The 24,572-nt window shown below is 41.2% G+C and overlaps 1 protein-coding gene across 2 annotated transcripts in view; it reads left to right on the top strand.

Annotated features, from left to right (window-relative positions):
- Positions 1-24,572, top strand: part of PTPRN2 (protein tyrosine phosphatase receptor type N2) — a 2,289,968-nt gene that overhangs the window by 700,778 nt on the left and 1,564,618 nt on the right. The window lies entirely within an intron of this gene.

The following is a 24,572-nucleotide window of genomic DNA, read 5'->3' as shown; positions in this document are numbered from 1 at the left end:
TCTTTAACATCTGCAAGAGATAACTTTGATCTTCAAGTTGCAAGGTCTTCTTCTGAAAGCCAGTCACTAATATGCCCTTACCTTCCACAACATTTTGGAGAAATTGTGCACCACATTTTTAACACCTCAAATACTGAGGGAGTTGTAAATATTATCAAAGTGATCGGGTCTGGGTTTGTAGGTACTTTCCAGACTGTCTTCGTAGTAGTTCCATCTTTCATAAACAGGCTGGTTTCCAGCCTGTTTGGAGGCATCCCTCCTGTCCTAATTCTGATTGTCTGGTTCTTGGTTCTATTTTTGCTGCTTTGCAGTGACTTTCTCCACCACGAGGCCTAATAGGAATAGTACAGCCACATGTGCTACTGTGTCATCAATGCACGATGCAATATTTTGGCAAGCCCTTACTTCAGGAACTGAACGACAACTGGTCTTCGTCCTTTCAACCTTTATGGTTACATTGCATACAGCCTGTGTTCCACTGTTTATAGTGCACCTTTAAGTGTGCTGTGGATGGATATATGACTTGGAATGCAATTGGTCCAATCTACAGATGTAGAACTGCTGATGAGTCTGTTAAGAATCCACCTAAAAGATGTCCTGCGTCATTGCAATTGGTGCAAAAAGCATATTATGCTGCTTCAGCTCCTGGATTTTTAGCTCCTGGCTTGTCTTCTGTGGAAGCACAATTTGCTGTCAGACCCTTGGCAACTGCTAATGGGATTGGATACCACCATGTTTGTGACTGGGGTACCAAGAGAGACATTCTCTGCGGTAGCTGGGAACAACATTGTTTTGTCTAACTCTTGAAACATTTTAACATTTGTGCAGTGTTGAAACGACAAAATTTTTTATTTGGATATTTTTACAGACAAAAGTGCTTTTTATATACAATTATTAATGCTGCATTTTGCAATTGAACTTTTATATGTCATTTGGCTTTCCTCCTGCTTTTATTATTAAAAGGCGTAATATTTTAAGACTTTTAGGTTTCATATGTGCAAATTGAACTCTGTTTAGGTTTATTTTGAAACCTTTTAGTTACTTTTTAAAAAAAATGTTTTATTGACAACACGAAAAAATAACATTTTGACATAACAGAACGTACCAAGGAGTGAGAGGAAAACAATTTGGCAGAATGGAAATAATTTCTTTACAGATCAATATTATATAAATCACGACATACTAAGGTGGGAAAGAGCGTTGCAGGATAAAGCCAAATAATCAATTATTCATCCAATAATCAAAATTTGTCTGAAAGGAAAAAGGAAAAAGAAAAGGAGGTATTTACCCTATTAGTTTACGATCTTACTACCAAATTTATATAAAAGTGCCGGAGAATTTATCACATTTCATTAATGAACGAACACCTCTTATTCTAGCCAAAGAATACTCCATAGAGTATCTTTCATTAACCAATGACCACCATTCCATAATATGAGGGGGCTTCGGAGAGATCCAAGCTCGGGCAACAGCTAATTTGGCGCATGACAATAAAATAGATACTAATAATTTTTGCGGAATAGTGAGAGTGTGTATGTCTAATAATACTGTTAATGCTGTAAGTGAGGGCGATCTGACAAGTTTTTGTTCAAGGATCTTGTCCAAAGCCAACCAAAACTCAGTCAGAGCCGGGCAAGAAAACAACATATGCTCCAGATCTGCCGCCACCAGATCACATTTGGGGCATTTGGTACGGTCGCTGAAAAGATTATTTGTAGACCACTTGGAAATCCTTTCTGGTGTATGATATAGCATACATGTGGTCTTAAATTGCTGTAGTCTTAAACTCGAAGATTGAACGAGATTATTGATATTACATAAAGAGACAGCAATCTTATTAGGAGTGATATTAAACCCCAACTTAGAGCTCCATTTCTCTGCCATTTTAGAACAGTCACTAATTTTATAAGCATTAAGACATTTATAACCTTCACTGATTAAAGATTTATTATTGAGTGAGTAAAAACAATTCCATATGTCAGAATCCACGATTTCCCGCACTTTCATCTTACATATAAGGTAATCGTGAATTTGAATGTATTTAAATCTCATAGCTTCTGTCAGTTTGAATAAATTTTTCAGTGTCTCAAAGTCCAAAAAAACGTGAATACCATATAAATCCCCAAGAGTTTTAATTCCATAAGCAGACCTGAAGTAAGCCCACACAACCACAAATTATGGGTCAGATCTTATTTATTAACCATTAGTCACAAGAGCTCCCAGGAACTGTCAAACAGAAATCCTATGACAGTATTCAAAGCTAAACATTCTGTAACCATAGGAATGGACATGACCAGGTAATGTTCTGATAAACCATAGACATAGAAGATGGAAACTAGATTACTACAATATTTCCCTTCTTTCACAAAAATCAAAACCTAAAAATTTAAAGATGAAATAAAAAAACAAAAGGAAGAAACTACAGAAATAAGAAAGAGAAAATGAGAAGAATAAAACATCATAAAGAAAAGAAGAAGAATCATACAGCATATGCATTTTAAAGTTTGAATAAAAAACTAATTACATCCAAAACATATGTGGCATTTGCATTTAGAAATTACATTCAAAAACTACATAGCATTCCAAAACTACAAGTCCATGCGTTTAGGAGAGACCCTAATCCTACTGCTCCTCCTAGGAGGAACATAAACCAACTTAGATTCATTTTTTCCAACAATTTCAACTTCTGTATTTTTCCCTCTGGTAGCACACCCCAGCTGAGAAACAACCTTCTGGGGCAATTTATAGACACGAGCAAGATTCCACCAGTTTTTGCCATTAACTCTCACTGCAAATTTTGTAACAGCATCAACTTGAACTGGTGAACAAAATTTAGATAGGCCTTTAGGAACATTATGTGGTGATTTGATCTTAACCCAGTCACCAACCTTTATGTTGGACACAAAGTCTCTCTGAATGATTGTTTTTTGATGACTTTTAACAACTTGTCCTGCTTGATGTTTATTCACATTCATATCAGTATGAGATTGATTATTTGTTAAAGAACTCTCCTGAGTTGACTTATTCTGTAAGGATGAACCCTATTCTCTCATCCAAGCTGGACACAGATGGAATGAAGCCTCTCTTCCTCTTAACAGTTTGAACGGACTTGAACCAGTGGTTGCATTCGGAGTTGTTCTATGTGCCCATAACATACTTTGGACAGCCTCCTTAATGTTTAAATCAGAAGAGACTGCCCATTGTATACACTCCACCAAATATGGTTATTCCTCTCAATAAAACCATTTGCTTGTGGATGGTAAAGAGCCACCCTCTTGTGAACAATACCCGATTGAGACAAGAAGACAGACATTTCCTTTGAAGTAAACTGAACTCCATTATCCGAAATGATCTCTTTCGGAAAACCCTCCCTGGCAAATAGACTTTGATAACCTCATTAGAATTAGGATCAGGCATGAAATGGACCTCCCACCATTTGCTAAAGTAGTCGGCCACAACCAATGCAAATTTACATTTGTTAGGTAATATGTTGAATGGACCCACAAAATCCACCGCCAATTTCAACCATGGACCATCAGGCAAAGCCACATGTTGAATCGGAGGGGAAACAATCTTAACTACTTTATCACTCGAATTGCAGATTAAACAATCCTCTACAATAGAAGTGATCTGTTGGTCCATAGAGGGACACCAGTAAAAATTATGAATTCTTTTCTTTGTGTTAGTCTGCCCCAAATGTCCTTCATGTCCAAACATAGTTAAAGCAGACCTTAGTTTCTCTGGAGGTACAAATTTCTCACCCCTCATAATCATACCGCCACCTTCAACAGTTAACTCATCACCAACCTTTGCAAAAGGATGAAATTCTTTTTCCAGTAAATTTTCTTTAGGCCAACCAGTGATAATGTAATGTTTGACTCTCTTCAAAACATTATCTTGCTCCATAGCAACAAACCATTCATTCTCAGAAAAACAACCAACTAAACACGCATCCGCAGCAACAATCAAGCAATCTTCATCTATGTTTTCTTTGAAATCGTGTTTTGACATAGGTACTGGGAATCTTGACAAGAAATCTGCACGAGTATTTTTACCACCTGGTATGTGTGCAACATGAAAGCTATACTGTAAAAGTTTACTACTAAGTCTTGCTGTACGCGGTGTATGATCTTTCATAACCTTTCATTGCAGAATGGGAATCAATGGTTTGTGATCAGTAAGAAGATTGAAATTCCTACCCCACAAAAAAACATTTAAACCTCTCAATTGCCCAACAACAAGCCAAAGGTTCACGCTCAATTACTGAATAGTTCTTTGCACTAGGTCTCAAAGCCCGTGACGCAAAGCCAACAGTAGATTCTTTACCACCTAATCCGTACAAACTCGCATCGACTGACACAGTACATTTTATATTAGGATCAAATGGTGTTAAAATATTACATGATCCTAATTCTGTTTTTAAATTCTTGAATTCCCTTTCACAGATGTCATCCCAATTGAAAATTGCCCTTTTAATTTAGCAAATCTCATATGTGCAGTCTTCATAGAGAAGCTGGGAATAAATTTTGAATAAAATTCGCACATTCCCAGAAACGAGGAAACCATCTCTTTTGTAGTCAGACAAGGAGCATCTACAATTGCTTGTATCAAACCCTCCCTTGGTACTATGCCTGCTCCTGAAATATGATGTCCTAAATATTCAATTGATTGCACACCAAAAATGCATTTAAGCTTATTTGCCACAATACCATTCTGCTCTAGTCTTTCCAACACTTTAGACACATTAGAATCATGTTGAATTTTAGTTTTCCCAGCTACTAGGATGTCATCCTGGTAAACCACAGTTTCCATAACACCTTGCAAAACTTTCTCCATAACCTGTTGAAAGACTGAAGCTGCACTAGCTAGGCCAAATGGCATTCTCTTAAATTGAAATGTTCCACTAGGAGAAACAAAAGCTGTGATGTGTTTACAAGAGGGATCTAATTGCACCTGGTGATAAGCCGAAGCTAAATCAATTTTTGAAAAATATCTAGACCCCGCAAACTTAGAAAGAATGTCATCTATGCGAGGAAAAGGATGGGAATCTATCCAAATGTCACTATTGACACTGCGAAGATCAATACAGACTCTCAAACTACCATTGGGTTTGCGTCTGACAACCAAGGGAGATAACCAAAGAGAAGACTCAATGGGTTCAATAGCTCCGGATTCACACATTTTCCTTAGCTCATTAGCCAAATCATCCCTGACACTATGAGGCTATGAGGTACCGTCCGTAACTTATGTTTGATAGGGATAGCACCTTCTTTTAACCTTATCAAATGTTTAAACCTGAAATGCATCCTAAACCATCCCCAAATACCTTTGGGAACCTATCAAACCATGAACTACAAGTATCCTCTAACTCACCATCCTCAACCACAGAAACTTGATCTTTGTGCCAGGTCTACGTTGCATTTTGAACAGGCCTTGGTGGTACCAACCAAGAATATTGAGTACTCTTTTAGCTACATAGACTTTACCTTCAATAGTTCTTGGTCTAAAAACTAACATAGCTTCAAAGAAACCTGACAATTCTATTCGCCTATCCTCATAAGAAAGTGGTCTCCTGTCAGGTGGGTAAAGTGACCTTTCTTTCCATGTCTTTTCAAATTACTCATCAGTTATCATCGTTATACGTGCCCCTGAATCAACCAAAAGATCTAAAGGTTTATTGTCTACCAAAACTTCAACAATAGTATCTACACAATCTTCCGTTTCATCCTTCACAACCACCACTAAATCTGATAATGAGCTCACCACTTCCCCATCACTTTCATCTTCCTGTGTTTTTTCTCTATAAACTGTAATCACAGTATACTTTGAGTTACAAACTTTTGCAAAATGTCCTTGTTTACCACACTTATGGCAAGATGCATTCTTGGCTGGGTACATTTTTGCATTAGGAAAATGTTCAGCAAACTCACACTTTGTACACACATTCCTTTGTTTGACTTTACTTTGAAAAGGTTTAATACCTTTTGAATCAGAATTCCCTTTATTTTCCAATTTCACTCCAAAGATAGTTCAGCAGCTTGAACACACGTGGGTTAGGTGACTAATGGCCAGTCCTCGTCGCCAATTTGAAGTAAGCCCACACAACCACAAATTATGGGTCAGATTTTATTTATTAACCATTAGTCACAAGAGCTCTCAGGAACTGACAAACAGAAATCCTATGACAGTATTCAAAGCTAAACATTCTGTAACCATAGGAATGGACATGACCAGGTAATGTTCTGATAAACCATAGACATAGAAGATGGAAACTAGATTACTACAAGACCATATATTTGCCATGCTGTCGTTAAAGATCCCAGGGAGTCCCGGGTTACCCCATAACAAAAGTTTAGGGTAAAAAAAGAAATGTTACAAATTGCCAAGATATTAAGCCAAATCTGAACTGTATCTCTGGCAGTCTTGAATTTCACCCTTTTGAAATAATTAGGGTCATTGACTCAAACATACTAGAATCAGAGTTTAACATGAATGTATGAAAGTAAAGTTGATTATCCATATTAAGTAAGCTACGCAGACGGCCAAAAAAGGTTGCCAAAAAATATCATTTAAAATCGGGGAAATTGAGCCCGCCTTTATCTAAAGAGCCCTTAAGTAGCGCCATTGACCTACGAGCTTTCCGGTATCCCCAAATAAAGCTACTAAATATATACAGTCAAGTTTCTTAAAGAAAGAATTACTAAGAGATAACGGAATGGACCAAAATAAATAAAGAAATTTGGGAAGTACCTTCATTTTTATCAAATTGATCCTACCGATAATATTTAGGGGAACCTTGTGCCATTTTTTTCAATAAAAGAGTGGTTGTTTTTAACAAAACATTATAGTTAAATGTAATCACTGATTTTAGATGAGATTTTGACACCCAAATAAGTAGCAGTCTTACCGATCCCTGGTATGGGTACCACAGGTTTGTAATTCGCAACTAGTTGTGTTTTATTTATATTCAATTTATATCCGGACACAGCTCCGAATCTACTAACCTCGGCAGTTATCCCCTGTAAAGCCTCTGCCACATCTGTGGAATAGATAGCTATCGGCATATGCTGTAATTTTCAGGGAGTGAGAGCCGGATCTAAAAGGAATTAAAAGGGCTGTGTCTGTAAGGCATAGAGAAATGGTTCCATTGAAAGCGCAAACAGCAAGGATGACAATGGGCACCCTTGCCACGTGCCCCAAGATATGGCAAAAGTGGGAGACATCAAACCTGCATAACTAATTCTCGCTGTGGGATAGTCATATAAGGCTCTAATCCATCTTACGAATTGGCCATTAAAGCCAATAGTCGTCATTACTGACCAGAGATAATCCCACCCCACTCAGTCAAAAGCTTTCTCAGCATCCAACAATATCATACCGAGTGGGGTGGAATCCGTCTTTGCTATATCAAAAGCAGTTATGGCCATATTACTATGGGCTGTGGTGTCCCTTCCAATAACAAACCCATATTGTTGTGGATTCACTATTTTCGGTATAAATGGAGCCAGCCGAGTGGCCAAAACTTTGGCAAATACTTTGGTGTTGGTGTTTATAAGTAAGATGGGTCAATATGACCCACTCTGTTCAGCAAGTTTACCCTTTTTCAGAAAAAAAAACATTTTAGCAATATTCCAGGAGCTCGGGGCTTTCCCATTCTCACCAATAGATCTGATTACCTGATAAAAAAGGGGTAATCGCTCATCAATACAGGTTTTATATATCTCTATTGGTAGAGTATCCTCCCCTGCAGCTTTTCCCGATGGTAGGGAAAAAATGGCTTGCTTGATCTCTAACAAACTAATATGATCCGGCAGTTGGTCTAAACCAAGTGTACCTCTGTTTCCTTTAATATTACTATCGAAGTAGTCTTGTGAACTAGCCGGACTGGGGTAGTTTTCCGGAGTGTATAAGGTTCTGTAAAACTCCAAAATTGTTCCAATATCTGTGCCGGCTGATCATAAATGATGTTATTAGGACCTTTTAGTGTTTTAATCAGGGTATTGGTTCTATCGTCCGCAACTTTATAAGCCAGAATTTTCCTGATTTTATCGCTAGTCTCATATTGAGAAACTTGAAATTTGTGTAATTTCGCACTACTTTTTTCCCTAAATGATGTTTTCATAGCGGATTTTAAGTTCACTAGCTTTAACCCCAGTTCGACCGTATTAGGGGAGCCTAGATGTAATGCCTCAGCCAATAGTTGTTCTAGCAATAAAATATTAGAAGTCAGCGTTTTGTTTGTATTACGATGCTCGGAGTTCTATCTAAAAACAAATTGTTGGGTGAACCCCCTTATACTGGCCTTACAGGCATCCCAAACTATAGTGCATAAAGTAGAGTTAAGATTAATTTCAATGAATTCTGTGAGATGTAACTTAAGCTGGGAGATAAACTCTGTGTCTGATAATAGGTGCATAGGAAAGGAAAACATCCTTGGGCCCTGATGAATTTGAGGGGTAATGAACGTGAGTAGAATAGGGTTATGGTCAGAAGTGACCCGTGGACATATCTCAATGGAACTGGTGTTTAATATCCTATCTGTAGCCCAAGCCATATCAATGCGTGAGCATAATTTATGTGGAGCAGAATAGTAAGTGTACCCAGCAATATTGGGATAAATACTTCGCCAAATATCCCTAATATTATGAATACGACCTATTTCTAAAATGGCAGCAAGTGATTTATGCATGCGATGAAAAGCACCACGCCTGGTAGTATCCTGGTCGTAGTCCATTATACAATTAAAATCTCCCATAATAACAAATTCCCCTTCCCAATCCAAAAGTTCCATAATTAGTCAATCAAAAACAATAGAATCATCTAAGTTTGGCCCATAAACAACACTGAATACATATTTACACTTTTCAACAGTCAATTGCACAATGGCCCATCTTCCGCCTTTGTCTAAAGCGGCTTTAAGAATTTCTGCTCTAAATCGTCTATCTTTAAGAATAGCAACCCCTCTTATTGAAGCATTTAGAGTAGAACAAATGATAACATTGTAACCAAGTTGTCCCAGTACCTTTCTATCTGTATGGGCAATATGAGTCTCTGATAAAAAAACTAAATGTGGATCATACATTTTTAACTCCTCTTGAACAAGTTGTCTTTTATTCTTGCTATTGAGACCCGCAACGTTCCAGGCTAAGCATCTTAACCGAAACATTAAAAAAAAGTATATTGTCTTTATCATTCTGCTCAAAAAAACAAATAATGATCTCCCTCCTATCAATTTCAGCTCATCTCCTTCTCGTGTTGTTTTTTTCAAAAATGTTACCTCCTCACAAAACCACCCCCCAAAAAACCTGACTAACCCCCCTCCCCCCTCATACCCCTCAGGGACAAACACCACTCTCTGTTTTGCTGCCGCTGGATGGGCAGCCATGCAGAGGAGCAGCCTGGGGCTCAACCTACTACCCTACAAAAACAAAAAGAAAAAGGAAAAGAGAGAAAAAAAGAAACAAGAGAAAAGAACAGAAGAAAAACCTATAATGTGGTTTAAAATGAGGAGTTGAGGTGGAGGAAAGAGAATGACGGTACAGGAACTAGAGTGAGAGAAGGCAAAAGTCAGAAAAGAAAAATAAGAAATAACAAATCTAACCTTTTTGGAAGCAAGACTAGATATCAGAACCTCTCTGCCCTTTTAGCTAAGAAAATTTAGAAAGTGCGATCTCAGCTTCCCTTTCATCAGTAAAAAAATAAGTATGACCACCCTTAATAACTTTAAGGTGGGCAGGCTCCTGTAGGAACACTTGCCCCCCCAGAGATTTAAATGGATCAATAAGTTTACGCATCTATCCATCGTTGCCTTGCTAAGATCAGACCGAACAAAAAAAGAAACATTCTCTATTATAGCTGGAGAGTTAGACCTCGCTTTCAATGAGACTGCCTGACTGCCTCAGGACACAAAGTATTCCTCTCACAAGTTTAATGGCATCAGGCAAGCAGGAGACTTCTCAGCACCTCATATCAAACATAGTTCATTGGCCAAGCACGTTTCGGGAATCTTGCTATCCCTTCCTCGGTGGCTTTAAGTTCAAAGGAAATGGAAGCGCAATGCATACCACACATTTAATTAAGACACCTGCCTCAATGGGAGCGGCCAACAGCATGGCCTTCTGGATGTTGTAGTGCGCTGCGTCCTCCCAAGTGGGTGCGCTCCGTTTCTTAATAAAACACAGTAATTTCCCAAGTGGGTAGAAATGAGCCACTGTAGTCACCTGCCGCGCTTTGTTGCTGTCATTTTCGGAAAAAGCAGGTGTCTTAATTAAATGTGCGCGATGCATTGCGCTTCCATTTCCTATATATTCACTGAAAAAATCAAAGGTTACAGGGATGCTATAGTGAGGAAATGGAATTTAAAAAAACTTGCAAATTCACTAAAAAAAACAAAGGTTATAGAGACGTTATAGTTGTAGTTGACATTTCACTCATACAAAACCAGAGAAATTCATCAGTTATAGTTAGCTGAGCTAACTATAACTCGTGCCCACGCAATACACTGCTTATGACCTCACATATTACATCACTCATGACATGGTTAGTGACATAACTGATGACTTCACTGATGACATCTTAGATCACATCACTGATGGCATCATCCAGTGACTTTGACTATTTTATTAATGTTAAATATATATACCATGGTGCATTGGTGTACCAGTGAATGTATGAGTACCCCTCCTATTACCTCCAGTAAGTCCCAGACAGCATGATTTCTGAGACCTGGTAGGAGGCCATGCCCCCTTTCCCCACCACTCTGCAAACACACCTCCTGGTGCACTACTAGTAGGGAGATCTAGCCCCCGGGCAATGTTGACGTGAAACGTCAACATTGCCTGGCCCTGCCTCTTGATGTCCCTTTTGATACAGCTCCCTGGTAGTGAATGGGCTGGCAAGGAGCAGTAGGGAAGAAGAATGAGCCTGAGAAGATGAACAACAGCTGTCCATAAAATAAAGTGACAGCATATACCCAGCGTGATTAAGTGTGGCATATGGGTTACTCCGCCACAAACATGGCAGGTATGCCATTCACCTTGTTACAAGTGCCATATGATGCAATCCACTTGTAATAGGGCAGACAGTGTATCCACTATGTTCTTCATAGTTCACCATATATCTGCCTAACTCTTAATCAGGCCTACAGTCTTGAGGTACCTAGTACAAAAAGCTTTACCAAACTTACACATCACTTTTATGAAAGAGAATGCTTACCCAGTCATAGGTCTGTCATTGCATAATGCAATTTTGATATACAGATGTACAATGAGACAGTAGGAGCTTATTTTAAAGATCTTTGTGAGTATATAAAAGGTACTAATTGATGGGCTTTGAGGAGTGGAGACCATTCCCCCACGCCCCACCAATTGAGTAGAAGGTGTTTTAAATCTAAAGAAACCACACAATTATGTTTTCAAATAATGAAACTCTAATCCATTTGCAATGCAGTCATCTGGATGATATTTTGAAGACAATATTCATTAAAGTGAAATCCTTATGAATAGTCAAGAAACGTGAACTGCCGACCTGCCCACGCTGGCAACATGGTGTAGGAACATGGACCTTATAATGGTAACAGAACACACAGTATATGCGAGCAGAGGAAACCCGCGCAAATGGAGCAAAATATGGGCGGCATGGAATTCATTGCGAGGAGAACTATGTGACCCATTACCAGAACCTGATGTAGATAGCACAGATGAGGAGGATGAGAGGGATTAAGAATGGAGAGATATGAGAGACTGGAAATTAAATGCAGGAAATGTAATGTACTAATGCTATTATAAGGATTGTATATCGGAATATGTATAACCGCATCAATGTGAAATCACTGACTGGTCATTGTCACGATTGTTATTATGATGTTTGGTTTAACAAAATAATAAAAAGAAGGAAAAAAAACGTGAACTGGGCGACACAGTACTCGCTTCTATAGGATTAAAATTGGTGGAGATGGAAAAGGGCTTAAAGTAAATCAAAATGAATTTTCTGTAACAAGGGCATATTTCTCAAATCAGAAAAATAAGTGGAAATGCAATCATATACTTTAGCTTCTCCATATGCCCGCAGAACTTTGGAACATCAATATTAAAGGTCAAAAAGAGATCAGTGGTTGATGCAGCCTCTTCCTTAAGCCGTTTCCTCCTTATTGGGAATCAATAGTGAGTTAAGGTCGAGCTCACAGGCTGCAAGTAGCTTAGTGTGTCTAATGGAGGCTCATAATCAGAGACAGAGAAAAGGCATGTCTGACATCCAACTTCAAAAGGCTGGTGGTGCCGCTAGTAGGGTCAATGCAATGACCTCCTCCAACTGTTTTACTCTTTTTAACACTGACAGCTAGTGCTCTGGACTCTTATTATCTCTATTTTCTAAATGTGGTCATGATTTTGTGGAGTTCCGGTTAACTTTTCAGCTGAGACTACAAAATATATATATCTGTCATAATAAATATTTAAAGCTATTGAGTGTGATCTTTAACCACATCTTGATGGTAGAATGATGTCCATTGCTATATATCTAGCACAAAGTTAATCAGAAAAGAACTGCCGAGGGGAAAATGTTATTAGTCTTGAGGGACTGAATAAATCAGCACACTGATCCCAGTTTTTAGTACAACCCACCACAAAAACCTTTTTTGACCTTTTTGAGCTTCTTTTTTATTTTGTGCTAACATTACAGAGTAACAAATGATAATGTAAACGTAATCAAATAAAGCAATTTACCTGATCTAAGTTTTCTGTATATTGCCTAAGGTTACCAAAGGATGAAGACACGGACACAAAGACTCAGACACACCAACACACAGACACACACCCGCCCATATACACATGCACATACACACACATTTTACAGGGAGGATCGGGGTTATTTTTTAGGTCAGGTCAGTGGAGAAATGTATTTCACCATGTATTCTGCACACAGTAATATGGAGTCACTACCACAGTAGTAAACAACCACACTTTGCACAATTGGCATATTACTCAGGAAATTTTGGCAAGATAGTTTAAAGCATCATATTTTGTTGCTCTTTAATATAATTTGCCACGTCCACCCATTCTGTAGGTCGGCCTTCTATTCATTTAGTTGTTTGCTGCTGATGAGTTATCATTTTTCAAGTTATTTTAATCTGATAAATGGGCTAATTGCAGACAACCAGTGTCAGTGTACTAGTCTTGCGTTTATATCTTATGAGTACCATCACATCCAGTTTCTAATTTAATATTGGTGTTCAAAGTACAAAAATATGCTTTCCCACCGGGTTAATCTGCTACTAAAGCTCAAGAAACACAAAATGTTATCCGATGCAACCATAAAACAAATAATAGGGGAGGAACATACTTCTATCCCTGAACCAGTCCAGGCCCTTCTAGGAGGAATAGATGATTTCAGAAAGATCTGGTCTCAGAAACCCATTCCTGGTTGGGGGAGAAGTAGCTATTGAAGTGCAGCCACTCCCACATCTGATGATTTTGAGCTAGCACCTTATTGAGGATATAGGTGTACGCATATGTTCGTACAAAAAGGTGATCCAGGACAGAATTTTCAAAGGCACGCCCAAACAATCGAATTCCTAGGAAGAGTAAAGTTGCCAGCAGCAAATTTTCCATTGACTATCAAACTACACATTACACATTTCTCTGTTGTATTTTGGTGAAGACATTACACAGGTAGGGAAATTATTCTAAAATTAGCTAAAAACATTGCCTTTTGATCAACCAGTATGGTTAACTGTGTCCGCATTCTAAAAGGCATTTGTTCACCTGTAGGCCTTGAAGTAATTTTAATCAGTAATCAGACTAATTTCGGTCATTCAGTATTACTGTTAGATGCGGAATTACCAATAATTACGCAATTACGCCCGTTAACATAATTAAGAGTCATTTGGGGGAAAATAAGCATAGAAAGAACACATTTAGCTACTGTGAGCGGTTCCTCTTATTGCTGTTCATGCTCTTTTGCAGTTTGCTTACTTTCTTATCACAAAATGCATCTTTGCATCCATATTAGATATGAAGTGTATTTTGCGCTAAGAAAATAACGTTAAATGCTGGGAGGAAGTTGGGAGGAAAATCGAGCTGCTATTTGTGTTCTGTTGCATTTAACGCTAGTTTGGTTCGCAAAATACATCTGTGCCCCCAATCTGGATGCAAGGGGGTATTTTCTGCACTAGCGGAGTAGCCTAAATGTGAGCTACTTTTCTCACGTAATTACCTGGATTCTTGCATAATTTTTCAGAAATTCAAAGTAATTACGCTACAGAAAATTACACGAGTTACGGCCGCCCCTATTCTTCTGCCTTCTAATTCTTCTAGAAAAACTCTGTCAAATTAAATCTGTTGTCATTATACAGATTGCTGTACCAATAAAGACAAAGTGCATCTCTGTTTCTGCGACAGAGACTATGGTCAGATTGAATGTACCCCAAGAAATCTCTAGACAAACAGCATTCTACTTAGCAATGATTTAAAATGTCATTGATAGACTATGTTCCAAATGTCTTTCCGCATCGCTGCGGCGGCTTTTCCCGCTGTGTGCGGCAATTTTCGAAAAGCCGCGTTACATGACGAGCTCAGCTCGTCATCCGCACACGACCACCGTGGCTGATGACGAGCTGAGCTCGACATCCGCAGCGAAGAGGTTAACACAAAGCTTCACAGTTCAGGACTATGGGACACTGATCTCAATTTGCTGATAGTTATACTTTAGGGACCAAGATCCGATTGAGGATGCCAAATTGACTGCCTGATGAAGGTCCATTTCCACATATGTACTGTTGGATCACCGCAGTTTTTTTCCGTCCTGCATACATACGTTTGCTTTCAAATTTGTGATTGTTTTAATCCTGATATCAGTTTTTCATTGCTTCGTTTTTACAGTCCAAAAAGTTGTAATTCATTGCACCCAGTATCATGTCACCACTCATCAATGTCGTGGTGTGTCACTTGTGAGGGGAACTTATTCAGTCTGAGTCTCCTTGTTTCTGTACATGACCTGACAGAGATCTCTCCACTGTAAAAGTGTACACTAGGGATAGATCTCTACCAAGTCACACCAAATGGCCTTCAGAAAAGAACTGGCAAGTTTGACCTAGTGATGCTGTTTCAGTATGATATACAATACCATATGTTTGAATGTATGGTAGGATGTGACAAATAGTAATTGATGTCTCAAACACGCCTTTAAAAACACACACACACGATAGCTGCATACATTTATGTGTGAAGACCACCGAAGGTGGATTGTCTATTACCAGCATTTATACAAGGGCCACCCACCTACTCCATCAGCAGCTACAGCCACTTTGTTGGCTGATATCCCCCACCCGCACGTCCATCTGGACTTGTGGGAGGAGATGGGCCCCTATTACTTCTCACAATTTCAAGTAAATCCATGGGGCAAACTCTGGTAGGGGCGGCTACCCAGAAAAATTCTTCCTTTTCTAATTAGACTCCATGGCTCCCAGACTAGCCTCCTTATATAAGGTGGCTGCCGAGGATAGTACCCTGCTACATTCCTTCTGTGGAGCACTGATCATTCCTCTGCACAAGCAGGGATACCCCCTGAAGACATGCCTTTTATAGGCCCATATCCACCCTTACTTCAGACTATAAAATCCTGAGGAAAATTGTAGTTTTCAGAACCCATTTGTATCCTACCCTGCTTGTTGCGGCCTGATCACACAGCTTTATTCCGGGGTAGAATACTTCCCTGAACCTGCACAGATTGTGGCTGAGATCAGCCTTTGAGTTTTAGTTCTAGAGAAAGCTTTTAACAACCTGTCCTGGTTGTCGTTCAAGAAGATTTGTGGGTCGGGAGAGCAACTTTGTCCTGAGGTGCTTAAATTACCTTCTGATTCCGGGGGCTTGACTAGAATTTGGTTCTCTGCGCCTGCTGCGTACAGTGTTATACTGCTATTCTTGTAGCCTTCGCAAAGCCTATGCATTACCTGAGAGGCTATCTGCTATGCCCTGGCTGTTCCCCTTCTTGGCTTCCCAAGATGATTGGGCTCCATGTCTGCTGGGGACTTCATGTTCTGGTACGATAACCTATTTCAAGATGGAAACCTTTTAGCCTAATACAGAATCACTCATGCATCCACTACTAAGGTGGGAAAAGCCTTCCATGATGTGGACTGGGTGAGTGCAGTGGCATACCCCCACTCTGTTTCCCATAATGCAAGGTTCAAAGTCATACAATTCTATATACTAAACAGCTGCTAACTCTCCTCAGCTGTGATCAACAAACACTTCCACTTCTCAAGAGCCTCCTGTCCTCACTGCTTGGTTGACTTGGTAGACTTTAACCATGTGCTATGGCCGTTCCCCTGTTTAGTTGCCTCTTGATATGAGTTACTGGAAACACTGTTGTCCCTCGCAGTGAGACTTATTTCCCAGGTTTGGATTTCATGTGCTTTCGGTTTCTATAACAAACCCACAAAGCATAAGGTCACCAACTGATTCCTTGACCTAACCCTGCTTCTGGCTAAGTGTGCTATCGTCACCTGCTGGAAAGCTCCCCCTCCCCCCTGACTTGCCTCTTGGCATCAATCCACATCACATGAGGAGAGGCTGAATGTAAGGCTTTCCGTCAAGAACAAGCTTGATGCTTGCATACGCACCATATAGCAGGGGACTAGGATACCCTCCTAGGGGGTCTGAAAGAGAATCATTAAGGCAATAGGAAGTCCCTGTAATTCCCCAGCACTTGATCACACATGTCATTTGCCCTTTATTTCTCCTTGACCCTGCAGCATCTACATCGGTCTCTGCATGGAGCTGCCCCACTGGGCCTCATAGCCTGGCAAGAACCCCCCCCATGCAAGGTATACAGCTAGCAGCCAACCCCCTCTGTCCTTGCTTAGCTATGACCAAGGACCCCTCCCTCATCCCCAAAATCTTTTTCCGTCAGTTACTAAGTTGAGTAGTCACCTCTGTTCACCACCAGAACTCAGCTAGTATTTACCTATTACTTTATCTAGCCAGACTCTCTTGGGGCATTTCTCACACACCTATTGTGGAAGGCACCCTGTCGATCCTGTCCGTCAAATTGTAGCATGAGATCTGTCTTATCTACACCCCCCTCCCCAATCATTTCTCCTCATCATGTGCTCCTCTACTGGTTCTTTTTCTGTATTGGTTCTATTGCTGTTATGTACAAAACTGTACAAAGACAAAAAATATGGTTTAAAAAACAGAGGTGGTTTGTCTTTAGAGCGCCAATATTTCAAAATGGCATTGCACACTTAGGTGCTTAGAGACTTTACAGCCACATGCATCTCAATACACTTTATCGCACCACTGGCGCTACCCAACCACTTGTTGCAATTATTACCACAAGTCATATTCTATCTTTGCTGATATATTAGTGATATTTGATCAAGGGATATTTGCAGACTATGAAGAAAGAGTGTTGAATTAAAGAAGTTCCAGGCTATGGTCCTTGGTGTTCAGCAGTTACTACATGAAATGGCTGCAATGTGAAAATTCACTTAAGACACATCTGAATTGGAAAAGAAACACAATCTAATTTGCTACTGAATGCCAACGTATTGAAATAAGTGCTCCCCCACAGTGGCGTGAGCCTCTTTTCCACTTAAAATGTGTCAGACATTAGCAAGTTGGGTGTAAAATGGCAGCCGCCAAGTGTTAACTTTCAGCTACAGATGCATTTGAAAGATTTGACATAAATGATATTGGAAAAAATAAAACCACTGGATGATTCTAAGTTTTTGTATTGTGGGCCACTCAAAGCCCAAAAGAACATGTTATGTGGAATACTTCCATTAAATCCTCCAGTCCTTTCTCTCATTTTACTTCTGCCGTGCTCGAAGAATCGCTGTCCTTGCATTACCCTGATACTTGCCTGGTCCCCTTCCTCCAGCCCCCCATTGCTACTTTAATTACGGCAACTCATATCTTTCTCTGCCTGTTTAAAGTCTAATAATCTTGTTATGCATGGCTCTCATAGAGATCCTCTATCATTTATTTCAGTTTCTGAATGCCATAACCCTGACATGACAACAATTGATAACAAAACTGATTAGCAACTGTTGTGCTGTCATAAAGGCCTTCCAGGCCTGGTGACAGGGCTCTCTGAGAGCTTGTCAGCACATTGCTGTTTGTCTGCTTTGACTGTTAGCAGAAAGCACAGTTGCAGGAGGCGGAAGGAAGGCAGGGAAGGTAGGGATTTATGGCTAAGGGTAGCAGGTAAGATATTTATTTTTCATTTTTGCGTCAGGGATGAGATGGCTTGTTATATATAGCTCCCCCATTATTCTCTGTCCCTTCACAGTTGTTGAAAGCAAGGGCAGATGATTATGGGGGCCATTCATAACATAAAAATATAGATGGGTAAAAAAAGTGAATTACAGGGATGTTTTTTACCTCGTGGTTTTGAGTGACTTCATAGACAACTCGAGCTATGCTCTCGTTATCTCTTTGACGTCACTCAGAACCCCTCGGTGAACAACATACGTGTACTTCACTGTTACCCATCTATAATTCTATATATTGTATACAGAGTAAGTTGCGCAAATCCTACTGCAAATTGTAAATCTATACATATAATTATCTTTATTAATAAAATGTACGTAAAGGCCATATGTTCGGTTTCTCATAAGTATATTGTTGCAATCTCAGTTGGTATGCCCCGCCTTCCCCCTTCCCGTTAGTACAGCCCTGGCAAGAATGTGTGAACATTCCACAGCTGACTGGAACCTGTGATGGTGTTGAGATGCAATAAAGAAGACTTCTGAAGAATTGCTTGTGCGCCTCATCTTTGCAACACTGGCGATGATAAACCGTGTGGGGATGGTACACCATCACCCCCAATACGTACTCCAGTTAAAGCCAGTGATTTTGATGAAAGTTATTGACCTACCTTGTAAAAGTAGTTCAACTGAAATCCGAGGCATCCTGTAACCCTGACCATGATGACTTCATGCTGCATTTCAAATGAAATGAAATGAAGGTGAGGAGTTTAAAACCATTGGGTTCTGTGTTCGTCTAGCGAAGCTTCCTCTTCGTTGGCAGGGAATCTCTGTTGAGGTGAGCAGCACTTCAAGCAGCGCCACTTTGTAAAGATGGGGAGGGGTAACATTAAACCCTGTCTCCTTGTAATAAGGAGAGGCGTAAGTGGCAGCCCAGCGGCGACTATTCCTGAGGAGATTTATGGGGGTGGAGAGAAGATTGGCCTTGTGAAAGCTATCGCCTTCATCAACTGCAAGAGTTGTCAACCGTGGCAGCCAAAGCAGGGCCAGAAAAAGCGGTAACGGCTGAGGGGGTCTTCAACGGTGCTGACCAAAGCAGCGTAGTGGCTGAGGGGAATGCGGTTGTTGGAGAGGAGCAGCAGGTGATTCCTCTCAAGTATTGCTGATTATCTGGTCAACGAGCGAAGACAGTCAACGCTGATTGTGTGTCGTTGCAAAGCGTAGGTGCTGAGGGAGCGAGTGCTTCTCCGCGCTAAGAGAGGTTAACAGCCCTGGGGTTATCGTCAGTGTCACCTCCGGAGGCGTTTCTGACGAGCGGCATCTCTCTCGGAGGCGCTCTGCAAAATGTAACCCTTGCCTCACTGAAGTTCTTGATCAGCCTGCCATATCCTCCACTGACAGGCAGAGCAAGGCGTGCTTTTCCGCGCTAGTAAAGCTAGCCGGGAGAGTCAATGGGGTCTCAGCAGCATTGGAGGAGGCCCTGGGGTTATCGTCCTGCACCCAACGGGAGCAGCGTTTTCACCTCAGCGCAGCTCCGATCCTCCTTTGGACAAACATCACCCCCGGAGACGGCTCTGACAAGCAGCGCCTCCCTCAGAGGAGTTCCCCAAAAAATAACCCTTGCCTCACCTAAGTTCTTCTTCAGCCTGTCGTATCCTCCGCTGACAGGCACAGCTGTGTGTAAATTACCGCCTCGTTTTTCCTGAGGAGGTTGAAGGTCGCCTATTCATTTTATCGCTGATAGGCACAGCAGACTCAATGACTTTTTCGTACATTGGTCTTTGTTTTGCCCAAGTTCCCCATTTAACTGTGTTATTAGAAACCCAAGTGGACCACCCCCACCCAAAGCAGAGCAGAATACCTCTTCACGCCTATCACTCATCACACGCTGACAGGCACAGCTGGAAGCTCACCTACTCCATGTCTGTCAACTATATACGCTGACAGGCACAGCTGGAATTTTTTTTGTGTTTTCTTCATTAGTAACTGCATTTTTCTACCTTAGGAAGGAGAGGGACACACCTACGCTGCTGTACTCCTAGTTGTATAATGGCGAGTACAAACATATCACAGCCACCACCTTTTCTTAACGAAGTGGGAGAGCCACAGTTACCATGGAAACAATGGTTTGGACTTTTAGAGTCCTATCTCATAGCAATTGGGGGTGAAAAATTCTCAGCATTGAGAAAACTACATACATTACTTCATAATTTAGGTATTGAAGGGCGTAAGACGTACGATAACATATCAGCGGAGGCAGAAGAGGTCAGTGATGATGACGAAAATGTATATTTAGCAGCAGTAAACACATTGGAAAAGCATTTTGGTAAAACTATTAATGTTGTTTTGGAAAGGCACAAATTCTTTTCAAGAGTACAGGGGAAAAGTGAAAAAGTTAAAACGTACATTGCAGCCCTTAAAGGTCTTGCCAACACGTGTGAATTTTAGACCCTAAAAGACTCTCTCATTAGAGACCAGTTAAGAAGGTGTGCTAACAATGCAAAGATACAAGAAAGGCTCCTAGTTGCTAATCCAGACCTAAAACAAGCTATCGACATCGCTGTAGGAATCAAACACACCGCAGATTGCATGGTAGCCATGAAAGGAGAGGGGGAGAAAAACACAGAAGTAAATGCTATAAACAAGCGGGAGATCCATAAGGTAAATAGGAGTAAAGGACCTAGTGTTGCTCCCCCAGGGACCAAACTAAAATGTTTCAGGTGTGGTAGCCCCAGCCACCTTGCTAATTATGTAGGGTGCCAAGCCAGATCGGCCACATGCCATAGATGTGGGAGGAGAGGCCACTTGGCCAGACTCTGGAGAGATCACCAACCCAAAACAGTTCACTCCATCGAGCATGAGCCTCCCAAGAAGTTAAATTGGTGATTAAAGTACAAGAAGAGGACAAGACTGGTGATTTTCCGTCTTATACCATTACTTTGGACCAAAGGGAGGTCACTGTTTTGGCCGACTCATGCACACCCTACCCTAGTGGAAGCAGACACTTTCACCAAAATGTTCCCCATGTGGAAACAGAAAATACTACCCGCTGACATACACCTAGGGGGATACAATGGGGACCCCATACCCTTAGTAGGCATGACAACCATAAACATAGGGATCAAAGGCAGGAGCACAGTGGGCAAGATTTACGTCACACAGAAAGGATCCAGTCTGTTGGGGTGGAAGCACCAAAGGGAAATAGGCATCAAGCTAGACCACAATAGCCCTGACCAAGTACTCCTAGTGGACCGATCAGTGGGGGCACAGAAGTTTGCGATGATTTCCCCAAAGTGTTTACAGAGGAGCTGGGTCTACTAAAAAACTACCAGTACTCTATCAAGCTTAAAAACAAGGCTAAACCAGTGGCTCATAGGGTGAGACCCATACCTCACTTGATGCAGGCACCCCTACAAGCCGAATTGAACAAACTTTTGGCTCAAGGTGTCATTGAACCCATAGACATGTGCTTCCAGGACGACATCCGCATTTATGGGAAAGACTTGGAGGAACACAATTCCATCTTGAGGAAGGCGTTGACTAAATTGGAAGTAGCAGGGTTGACACTAAAGAAGAAGTGTTGCATAGGGGTAGGGTCGGTTGAATACCTGGGCCACACAATTTCGGAGGATGGTATAAAGCCCAAAGTAGACTTGGTTGAAGCCATCCAAGGGACAAAACCACCAGCGAATGTAGATGATCTTAAATCATTTTTAGGATTATCGGAGTATTATGCCAAGTTCGTGAAAAATTATGCTAGCATTGTGGAGCCTCTGAGGTCATTGCTTAAGGCCAGAACTCTTTTTACATGGAATGAAAACTATCAAGCAGCTTTCACCACAGTGAAGGAAAGCATTGCCTCAGCCCCATTGTTGTGCAGATTTGACCCTACCAAACCCACTATTCTGTACACGGATGCCAGTAATAAGGGGTTGGGAGCTAGCCTCACCCAGATGGATAATAACAAGGAACACGTGGTGACATTTGTTTCTCGCGCCCTTAAAGGAGCAGAAGTAAATTACTCTGCGGTGGAGAAGGAGGCGTTGGCATGCACATGGGGCATCAAACATTTCCGTTTCTTCCTCTGAGGCATTCCCTTCACTGTAAGGAACGACCACAAACCCCTAATGTATGCCTTTACAACCATATGGTCTGACAAAAACCACACCACGCATATCAAGATGGATTTTGGGATTGGAGGGGTACAATTTCTCTGTAAAATGTGTGCCAGGCTCAAAAAACGTAGTGGCAGACTTCCTGTCCCGCTCACCTACTGATACCAACGTTTGTGATGGGGTAGCTGAAGATGAGGAGAGAATCTTGAAGTTGACATGTCTAAGCAAAGAGGAATGGGAGCAGGGCTTAAGCAATGATAAGGATATGCAAGCACTTAAAAACTGTATAATCAAAGGGTGGCCCAACAAAAAGAGTAAGGTAGCATCTGCATTGAGTGGGTTCTGGGAGGTGAAACTGGAACTCCACATTCAAGATGGTATAGTGTATAGAGGGGAAAAATTGTTCCACCTTTATCACTCAGACAAGAAATTGTAGACCTAGCACAGGTTGTTCACTTGGGGTGTAGCCTAACGAAAAACAAAATAAGACTGGACTACTGGTGGCCAGGAATGTATACCACGGCAGAGCACACAGCGAGGAACTGTCTTGAATGCAGCAAATCTGATAAGACTCAACAGACAAGGAAACCACCACTATCCCCAGTTTTGATACCGGACAGTCCTTGGTCCAAACTAGCTCTTGACATAATTGGCCCCCTTAACCTCAAGAGCTTGAAGGAAAGGTTTATTCTGGTCCTAGTGGACTACCACACTAAGTGGGTGGTTTATTTATTTATTTATTTATTTATATTTCTTGTAGAGCGCAGGAATTCGATCTCCAAGGAGATATCTCCGCGCTGTGTTGTTCCGAAGATAAGTAGGGACAGAAAGTTTAATGACATATCTAAGATTGCTGAGTAGGAAACAAGTACGTCTTTAGGTATTTTATGAAAGTAACAAGATTGGAATTTTGTCTTAGGAAAGGGGGTAATGAATTCCATAAAGTAGGACCTCTAAATGCCAGGGCCCGGCCTTCTTGTCTTTCTCTTTTGATCCTAGGGATCTGTAGTAGAGCTTGATTTTCAGATCTTAGAGATCTTCCTGGTTGATAGGGTTGGAAGATTTCAGTCAGGTACCTAGGGCCAGTTCCGTACAAGCATTTATGGATGGTACAACATATCTTAAATTGTACTCTCTGGTATATTGGGAGCCAGTGTAGCTTGCTCAGTAAGGGATGTGAGGGGGATCTCGCAGGGTTTACAGGTGTGCCCACCAAATTAATACAAAGGTACTCATAGGCTTCCTAAAAGATATTTTCTTTGAGGAAGGCATTTCCGGATATCTTAGTCACCGATAATGAGGTACAGTTTACCTCAGAAAATATGGGGTAATTCCTTTCTGACATGGACATCGTCCACCAGAAAACCGCCCTTTATTGTCCCTGTGCTAATGGGTTGGTGGAGTGTATAAGCCGTCTGATAAAAGAGTGCACACAGCGTGCAGAGGTATTAGGCATCTCGGCGGAAGAGACCCTGCAGGAAACACTCTGGGCCTATCGCACTACCCCTAACCTAGTCACAGGGGTGTCTCCTTTTAGCTCACTAAAAGGGAGAATTCCTAAAACCAAGCTTTCACCCCCAGTAAAAAGGCAGACCAGTTGTCACGTTAACCGTGACAAAATCGGAAAGCGTATTAGGGATCACCAAGACAAGTACAAAGCAAGGTATAATGCTGACAAACACATAAAAGCTAGCATGGTAAGGGAAGGGGATTGGGTTCGGATAGACCTTCCTAAGCCAAGAAGGAGGGATGCCACTAGGTTCTCTGAACCCATGCGGGTAACCAAAGTGGGTAGGAATGTGGTCCATCTGGCCAACGGACAAACATGGAGTATGGAAAGGATTGTCCCTCACAGCAAAAAACATGTCCCCCAGACAGAGACTCAAATGGGTAGTATGACTGATGTGGCTCCTAGGAGATCATCAAAGCCCACAGCTGCACCCCGATGGACTAAAGACTACTGTGTCACATGAGACCCATTCCTCTATTGTTACTGCAAGCTTAAAAATGTCATAATTGTCACTGCATGGTTTAACTTTCTTAGAAGCGGTCCTCGGACCTTGTTCTTTGTTATATTGCTTTGTTCCCAGGCATTGTCACTGCCCTGTACCCTCTCTCCCTGCTCTTTCCTTTTCCTTTCCCTCAGTAAGGAGATGTGTTGTAATCTCACTTAGTAAGGCTCGCACCCCCCCTGTCCTCCTTTCCCTTGGCACAGCCCTGGCAAGAATGTGTGAACATTGCACAGCTGA

The sequence above is a fragment of the Lissotriton vulgaris genome, chromosome 10 (assembly GCF_964263255.1).
Source record: "Lissotriton vulgaris chromosome 10, aLisVul1.2, whole genome shotgun sequence".
NCBI classification, from domain to species: domain Eukaryota; kingdom Metazoa; phylum Chordata; class Amphibia; order Caudata; family Salamandridae; genus Lissotriton; species Lissotriton vulgaris.
This window is presented reverse-complemented; position numbering and strand designations above follow the sequence as displayed.